The 9,788-nt window shown below is 37.2% G+C and overlaps 1 pseudogene; it reads right to left on the bottom strand.

Moving 5' to 3' along the window:
- Nucleotides 1-5,119: 5,119 nt before the first annotated feature.
- On the bottom strand, nt 5,120-9,107 carry LOC105211960 (uncharacterized; annotated as a pseudogene).
- Nucleotides 9,108-9,788: the final 681 nt, after the last annotated feature.

Raw genomic sequence — 9,788 nt, forward strand, 5'->3', positions numbered from 1 at the left:
ATGCGTAAAGAAGACGTACCCCCCAGAGTCGCAAGATGGGCTCTATTTTTACAAGAATTTGACTACCAAATTGTACATAGGTCCGGATCTCAGATGAGGCATGTAGATGCTTTAAGCAGAATGTATTGCCTACAGATGGAAGAGACTTTAAGACATCGATTGTTACAAGCTCAGTTGAATGATGATTGGACAAAAGCTGTTAGGACAATATTGGAAAAGGGTCACTTTGAAGATTTCTATATCTCTCATGGAATTTTATGCAAAGATCCTTCTAAAGAACTAGTAGTTGTACCTTGTTCAATGGAAGAGGACATAATAAGGACAGTGCATAGACAGAATCACTTTGCTGCACGCAAAACACAAGAGTTAGTAGAGAAATCTTATTATATTCCACAGCTAGGACAGAAGATTGTTCGAATAGTAGCCAGTTGTATAGAGTGCATTGTAGCAAATGCAAAAATGGGTAAGAAAGAAGGGTTCCTTACCCCGATTCCTAAAGATGATCAACCGTTAGGCACATACCACTTAGACCACTTAGGACCTTTGACGGCTACTGCAAAACGTTATAACCACATTTTATCAGTTGTAGATGCGTTCTCTAAATTTGTCTGGTTGTACCCAACAAAAGATACTGGTGCATTAGCAGTGATTGATAGGTTAGGTAAACAAGCAGCCATTTTTGGAAACCCAAGAAGAATAATAACGGACAGAGGTGCAGCCTTTACCTCCCAAGTTTTTAAAAACTATTGTAGTGAGCAAGGAATACAACATCTATGTATTGCGACGGGTGTGCCGAGGGGAAACGGACAGGTGGAGCGCATCCACCGAACGGTAATCCCAATATTGACGAAACTGTCTTTGAACAATCCAGATCAATGGTATAAAAACGTCGACAATGTACAAAAATGTTTAAACAATTATCCAAATCGTAGCACAAAGGTGTCCCCATTTAAACTATTAACTGGACTTAACATGCGTTTAGAAAATCAGGTAGACTTGAGCGAATACATTGAAAACGAAGTAATAAAAGAGCTAGAAACCGAACGTGAACAGATTAGAGAGACTGCTAAGAGAAATATTAAAGCAATACAGGAAGAAAATCGGAAAAACTATAATGCGACTAGAAAAGCCGAACAAACGTATGAAGAAAATGAATTAGTAGCTATAAAGCGTACACAATACGGTCCCACATTAAAGATTAAGAAAAAGTTCTTAGGTCCGTATAAAATTATTAAAAAGCTGAACCACGGTCGGTATGATGTCGAGAAGGTAGGTGAACATGAAGGACCGAATCGAACGACAACAGTAGCCGAATTCATGAAAAAATGGTGCGTGTCGTTCGAGGACGAACGAATGTCAGGACCGCCGAGTGTGGGAACGGTAGTGCGACCCATTACTAGAAGTGGACGCACATACAACAACATACAGCCCTGAAAGATAGCGAGTAGAGTAGTACAATAACATGCAACTCTGAAAGATAACGAGTAGAGAAGAGTAGCGAGAACAAGCGGGTAGGATAAAACGAACGATCTCAGAGTTGGAATAGACGCGGACGCGAACACACGGCACTGGTAACCTTTTTAACTTGTTAAACAAATATTCTTAACTTTTAAAATAAACGTTGTAATGAACTATTTTTAAAACAAACGTTGTAATAAACTATTCTTAACTTTTAAAATAAACGTTGTAATGAACTATTTTTAAAATAAACGTTGTAATAAACTATTCTTAACTTTTAAAATAAATGTTGTAATGAACTATTCTTAACTTTTAAAAGAAATGTGGTAATAAACCTTTACGTTTTAAATAAACAAATCCACAAACCCACATATATGCCATGAAATTACAGAGTTAAAATCTGTTATGCATAGATCTTTATTGACAGTGTGTGATTAACTTGAAATACTGTTGAGCTGCTAGTTTGGCAATCAGTCTAGACAAAAGCAAAATTTTACGACAGTGATGTACATGATCTAATTAATTAAAATTTCACAATTAAATATTTGCTTTCACTTTGGCCTTTACTGTTTCGTTTCATATATCCAGTTAATGACCTATTGAAACTAATTTTTCTTGCATGTGATATTTCTATTTATTTATTTATATCATGCTATTTTTTTCTCTCACAACCAGTAGCACAATTCCAGTCTTATTCACCTAAAGGTTGATCTAAAACCAATTGAGATAGATAGATATAAAAGATTTTGATAAAATTTGGTACATATACGTAGAGGAGTAGTCTGTAGTTTTCTATATTCTTGGCAATCATTTGCATTTAAATTGAGCCAATATATGTATGCTTCCAATTTGGCTGTGTATGCATGCTACTTCTTACCAATCTATATTCGCTCGCTTCGCCAGTTTGCCATGCCTATGCTATATATTGATATGCTGTTGCTGGCGCTTTGATGCAAAGCAATGAATTCAATTGTCTGCCCGCTTTTGTCTGTGGATTAAACGTGACGTTTATCGACTTGATTTGTCACAATTAATTACAATTTAAATCTCATTCAACGGTAACTTTCCAACAAACTTTTAATAAAATTTCCTAATGCAATAAAAATCTCTAAATGAATGAATCTATGCTAGAGTCGTCAACAACAACTGAGAGCAATTTGTATTTAAATTTAAGCAATTTAATGGATCAGTTCAATCTGTTAAAATTTGTGGGGGCAGACTGCTGCAATTGAATTCAGTTATTCATTTATTTATGTATATTTTCCATAGTACCTCTGATGACTTGTTTAGTTTCGTGATTTTCACCGATTTCCGTTTTTATTACGGCTTTTGGTTTTATTATGTCTCTGCTTTCGTGCTTTAATTCACAGTTAACAACAACGTACTGAGTATTGACCTCACAAATTATATGGCAGAGCGAAGATTGTTTGTTTATAGTCACTAATAAAACTGTCTAGGAATTAGTAGTAAATTCCGCTGGCATGATTTGATGAAATAAATACTCACATAGATTAATATAAAACAACTAAGTATACCGAATACGTGGGAAAATCATTTTTCAATTACTAAACATAAACAACTTTCATCTCTTCAATAAAACTTTTTTATTAAATGCAATGTGTTGGTCATGAATGTGCTTTTGTCCGGAATACAAATTGAGGCAGTAATGGTAATATATATTGTAGATATAAGCTACATTGCATATTATTTGGTGCACATAATCAGAAAGTGTGTAAAATCGGGTGTAAGCTTGGTTTTTCAAATATCAGTTTTTCTCCGGCGCAAATTTATTATTTTCCTTTAAAGATAATACAAAAAGGCTACTTTTGAAGAGCACTCTACACGCAATATTTTATTTGCATGCGAGAGTGCATTTAAATATATCACAGATGAGATTGTATGTGTATGTGACAGCTACCTGTTGTTTTCGTATGTTTTCACCTTGGAATTGTAAACATAAATTGTTTGCCTTGGGCAAGCCCTAACATCTGCTAGACGGTGTAGAAAGCAACAACAATAATTTTTCAAAAGCTTCTGCAACTAAAAGTGTTCGCTCAAGTGATGATTGTTTGTTTGAAAATGCAAGTGGCCACAAGGATTTACACATATCCCAACAAAAATTTGCATACACATGCATGAGAACACTTGTAGAACATAGCACGCCTTCCTGTTCTGAGTAGGGATGGCAACGATTAATCATTTGATTAAATTAATCGATTATTTTCATTCAATTTACGATTTAATTGCATCGAAACACCTTTTCTAATTACTCGACTATTACTCGAGTAATTGCAAAATAATCGCAAACAGCATTTTGAAATTTAATACATTTTATGTTCATCAAAGTTAGCTACAAGGGTCGAAATTTCAAACGGTGTAAACATAGTTAAATTCTAATATGTCAACGTAGTTTAATATCAGCAAATGAATGTCTGGTAACACTGCATTTACAGTTAAGTCAAACGCATTTTACGTTCAGTTGTTTGAAGAGCAATGGCGCCAGTTAAAAGCGAAGTGTGGACATTTTTTTAATAAAATAAGCAATAACTACGTTAAATGTCAACTTTGCTGTAAAAATTTAAAATTTTCTAATAACACTTCAGATATGTTGCAGCATTTAAAATTAAAGCATGCAACTGTAGCCTGCAAATTGGTGGTAAGTCGGAGCAATCGGTATTACATTTTAAATTTCTTCTATTTATATATAAATATATGTGTACAAAGTAGACTCTGCAATCTTGGAGTAAAGACAATGTTTCCCTAAGTGATGATGACACTGACACCATTTTGTGTACTCTAGTGCACACAAGAAGGAGGAAGGACAACGATTTTACATCTCCACAAGATGAATTGAGCTTTTATTTGAATTGTCAGGATTAGAACTAAGTCGAAAAACTATTTATGCTTGGGAAGAAATGAAAACCGTTTACCCAAACTATACGGACTTTCAAAAAAGTATTGTCATCTACTTGGTACCTCAGTACCAGCTGAGCGGCTTTTCTCAAAAGCGGGTGCAACTGCGACCGAAAAACGCAATCGTTTGACAACAAAAAGTTTATCGAAATTGCTTTTTCTTCAAACTTGGTTGAACAGACTTCTAAATTTTCTGAATGTATATCGTAATATATTTTCCTTTATGCTAAGACAAATGAATTTTTAATATGATATTTTAATTTTATTTCCGTTTTTGTTTTTGTGTATATACGAACACAATTTGAATGTCTGAAATAAGAATATAGTCTCCTATATTTTATTGGTTTTATTTTTACGCAAAGTTGCAAACATTGGAATTAATCGATTTTTTTACATTAATTGCAATTAATTGCAATTATTTTTTTATATCTTGCAATTAATCATTTGATTATTTAATCGATTAAAAATTTTTTTTTGCCATCCCTAGTTCTGAGGCTCTATTTCTATAGTCTGTGCAGACCACAGGTGAAGATGATATTTCCAATGAAAAAAAAATATTATTAACCGAGTTTTTGATTGAAAGGTTTAAATGGTCAGAAACGAGTCGCAAAAAGTATTTGTGTCAACTCTACACCAATAGTCTATTTTGGAGTACTCCTTAAATATGGAAGATTGCTAATATTACTATTACTAATCGCCAGAAAGTCCAATTCCAAATAAAAAAAAAACTGTTTTATCATTTGTTTTAAACATTTTTATATTATTAAATAGGTAAATAAATATACATATATGCAAATTCCAAACTATCTATAGCTATAATTTAAAAACACTTTTTAGTTTTTCAAACTTTCAGTCTAACGGTTTTTATACTCCCGTGGTTTCCATTGTACCGCACTTCTTCGGTCAATCTTTCACACTGCTTCCCTTCAACCTTGCTTTGTCTCCTTCAAATCAGTATGACCAAATATGCTATTCAAGAGGAAGTTGCCGTCGCGATGCACTCCTTCGAGACGTAAGTGAAGCGCACAGATGCAGCCGTGCTGGATTATTGAACTAGAGTAGAATAAATGCGAGATATATAAAATATGTGTGATAAGAGAGAAAAAATCTTAATAAATTTTTCTATGTAGCACTCCTTTTAATTAAAAAAAATGCATTAAACAGTTTTTTCCGAAGTATGAAAATGTAACTACAGCCCTTCCCGGCCGGACAGCAAGTCAGTCTGACTCCTATTCTCTTATTTTGATTAAATTTACGTCGAATCTATATATTAACCATATTGCAACAGACATCAATGCCAGGCACAACTTCCTAATTTGCACACGACAATGAAAATGATTACTTGGATAATATAGGTTTATTTTGGGAGACACTTACTTCTATAGTTTCAAGAACTTAGCGTAGCTTTCTGTGGAATTTGTTAAACGGAGTACCACAGCCCTATTATCTTACAAATACTGCCCAACTGCTTCAATACCTAGCGTAGATTTCCGCGGACCGGCGTCGGTGAAGATATGCTGCGCATAAGAGCCGTTCACGATATAGGGGTACCAGAGCTTGGGTGGATGAGAGTTATCGAGATGCTGTCCTGTCAATTCAGCTCTTTTTTACGAGCACGCCATTGAAAGATGCCGGTGAGTGCGTTAAACGTTTTATGTGTCCGTGAGACATTCGCGTTATGTGACCGCATTTACTTATCCGTTTCGTAGGTTGTAAATGGAGTGCCAGGGACATTAGGGGTATTAGAGGAGCTGCGCTTTAGTTCGGCGCGTGGCATGGACTTGGCCAACTAAGTGTCTTGGTCACGTCGACTGATTATTTTTGAAAGTTTGAGGCGCGTTCGGGCTGGTTTGTGAATGTCTAATTCCGCTACGGAATTCACTGGTTGTAAGGTTGGTGCTGGTTGAACGTCTGACATACTAGTCATTGTCAGACTGTGTGATGTGATGGGTTTCGCCAATACGGACTTAAATTCATCCATACAAAGAGTATCGCCCAACTCATATTGACTGGCGCTATTGTCCCACTCGTGCGAGTTAATCGACATGCGATTATCGCAAAGAGGTCGCGCCTGACCCGCCGTATGTACCATACTATTGCTAATGACGGAACGACGTAAGTTATGCCCACCGACTGCGGACGACCGTAACAATGGATGTCTGCTTTGCCCAATTGCATATCAAGCAGTAAATTGCTATCGGCGCCATTTGACCGTTGCGAGAGTTGAGATTGCAGCAAGTGATGGTGTTGCTGTTGTTGTTTGGCTGCGGTTGCTGCAGTGAAATCATTTACTTGATTTGCGACCATTTCATCACGCTTACTCAGTGTTGTTGTCAGCGGCGATTGCGAGCCGACGGAGGTGTAACGAGAACGATTGGATGAACGACGACTATCGCTGTTGCCACCCTTTCCGCCCATAGTCATGCTACCCATTCCACCGCTGCTGTTGATTGTGGTCGTCGTTGTTGTTGTTCGAATGCTGTCCTGCAAAGAAAAGGTATGGCTTTGGTCACGACAATGCAATTGCATAACTCGGTAAGAGTGGTAGTGATCGAGAGCATTATTATTTACCGAGTCTGTAGTTGGGGCTTTGACTCTGAGAGGAAATCATATAGCCGAGAAAACATAAATTTAATCTCATTAGTTGGGATCTGTGAAACATTGGTTGTAAGATGGAGGCCAGTTTTGGCTAGTAATGAATGAACATCGCATGGGTAGCCTACATAACATAGTCAAAATAAACATATACTCTATACCCTCTTCCAAATCGTTTGTGTACTAAAGCGGAATTTTCATTGGTTGACGCCACAGGTGTCTCGTGATTTTTGAACCGGACTTTGCGTGCATAACAGCGCTTATATCCTACTACTCTACTTACATGAATACCTGCCTCGTATAATCAAAAGTGAAATCCGCGATAAAACGCCTTCGAGTCGCTGTGGCAAGCGGTTTCGGTAGCGATTGCCTGCTGCTCAATATGACATTAATTGACTTCAGTGGGTGTGCTGTTTGAGACGCCAACGCAAAATTATTTAAATATTTGCTTAGGCATATTGAACCGGAACCGCGGCTGGGATTGGTATACCTAGGCTAAAGAGACTTGTGATGCGTCGGCTGTATTTCGCTTTGTGTGTTTTGCTGAATTTGTGGCTACTACTTTTTTGCTTACTTGCTTTTAGCGACGCTTGGTGGCGCAACAGGCGCGTGACAAAATCACATGAGCAAGACAATTTGTAAATATTTGATATATTCATAGCTCAGTTAATATTTTTAAGTGTTAAGTGTGGAACACACAAGGAATGAAGATGGCGAAAATCGCCCCATCTTAGCTTACTATGACCGTTTCTATTAAAAGATATAGATAGGGTAAATTGTGAGGAGAGTTGCGTTATGGGGTGTGTGGAACAACTTAGAATTAGGAGGACTCAGTACAAGAGGGTAAACAATGTAACCATGAAATCAATGAAATCAATAATGAAATCAAATTACAAAAATATCTAAAATTGAAATTACGTATTGTACTTAAACAAATTATTAAATAATAACAATCAAACCACAACTCGCTTGCAATTCCATTAATCAGAAACAACTAACTACTCACCCAACATTCTGATCACACGACTTTGGGCGCTGATCCCACGATGCACATCCAGACTACGCCTTGGCATTGCCTGCAGCAAGCGACTCCGTTTCAACTTTATGCCAATCAGGACGTAGAGCACACAAATCGCCGTCATGGAACCGCCGAAGAAGATAAATCCCGACACGGCGAAAACATGTTCGACAAAGTGATTGCCAATCTTTGAACAAGCAACACAAACAGATGCATTTTTGAACGCGTAGAGGACGGAAATTTGTGAGAAAGGTTAAGGTAGCCACTAGCCTACTACACTTTCAATGGACATTTACAAACCGTGCACGAGGTGCCGCCCTGCTCGGAGACCACGGAGAATTGCATTGCCTCCGGCAGGGCGAGGAGCAGCGCCGTCACCCAAAAGGCGCGAGAGCTTTGACATAGTGTGCTGTCTGCAATTAGGCGATAAAGAAATAGCGGAACAAAGAGAAAAAAGGGAGAGATAGTATTCAGTAGGTGCGAATGGAAGGCAGAACTGAAGTATAAAAAAAATATATTTTAAAATAAGCTTGATGAAAATGTTAAAAGCCCAAGCTTGTGCGTGTGTGAAAATTGACGCGAAAATTGTGAAGACGTTACATTGTCTTGTCCTAAATATTAGCAAGCGTATCGCTTAAATTAATCTCAATATTTATCAGTTGTAACTAAACAGTGAAAGAAAATAGTGAAAGCAAAAATCCAAAAATACAATATGCGATATGACAATGCATGTGATGAGATTACCCAGCACACCAGCCACAAATGTGATGGCATAGAAGACGGTGAGCGTAATCAACACGGACATAGGGAGCTGGTGCTCTTGCGACGACTCCCATGTCTGATTGAGCTGCGCTGTGTTTAACAGATCTGTTAGGTTTTCCGTGGAGATGTTCAGTGTCAGTGACATATTGTGCTTGAATGCCTCGCTCTGCAGTAGCTGCTGAAGATCCACCATGGAAGACGAGTCAAAGGCAAAGAGCTGCGAATTGGAGTAATACGCTTGACTTACGACGACATCGTCATCGAGCATCAACATTTCATTGGATGTTGAGGCGGTGGCCAAAGTGCCGGCGGCAATAGCAACAGTTGCCAGCTGAGGGTGCCAAATGGCGTGGGAAAACATCGTGTTTAGCTGGAGGGTGTTTTTAATTCGTGGGATGGGCGTAGAGATTAGTTGCTGGTGCGAAATTTCATTTTATTTGTGGCGTGGCATTATCTGTAAAATATAGAAAAATATGTTATTTGGTAATGCATCAGTGTTTCTTTTCAATCAAATATGCAAATAGAAACAAATAAACCTTTATGTCGTTTGTTCTTAATAAATATGGTAGCTTGTATATACCCTACACATTCTTTAAATAATTTTATATTCAAATAATTAATCATACCTACATAAGTATGTATTTAAATATGTAAATAAATATGTAGAAAATCATGTTCGTCTTTACTGTAATTTAATGGGTCTTTCTTTTTGTTATTTTGCGGTTTGCCAACTTCGTCGTGCAGTCAGCTGGAACAAAACATATGTGTTTGCATTTTGCTTTAACTCTAATCCAGGGTCGTTTGTTTCTTTATATAAATTTTCCAACATACAGAACTCGTGTATGTCGTAAATTCAGCAGAATGACAGCAAAAGCTAAAGTTAAAAGTTCACAAAACCTCAGCAGTGCTTGTGCGCAAAATTCCCACACACACGTCAACAATTGAATGGAGCGGAAACTCGAACAAGTTTAAATTGTAGAGCGATGTATTGTTATGCATTCGCAAACGATTTTAAAGTAAAAATAAGAACTTTTATAAACAC

Source organism: Zeugodacus cucurbitae, chromosome 2 (assembly GCF_028554725.1).
Source record: "Zeugodacus cucurbitae isolate PBARC_wt_2022May chromosome 2, idZeuCucr1.2, whole genome shotgun sequence".
Lineage (NCBI taxonomy): Eukaryota > Metazoa > Arthropoda > Insecta > Diptera > Tephritidae > Zeugodacus > Zeugodacus cucurbitae.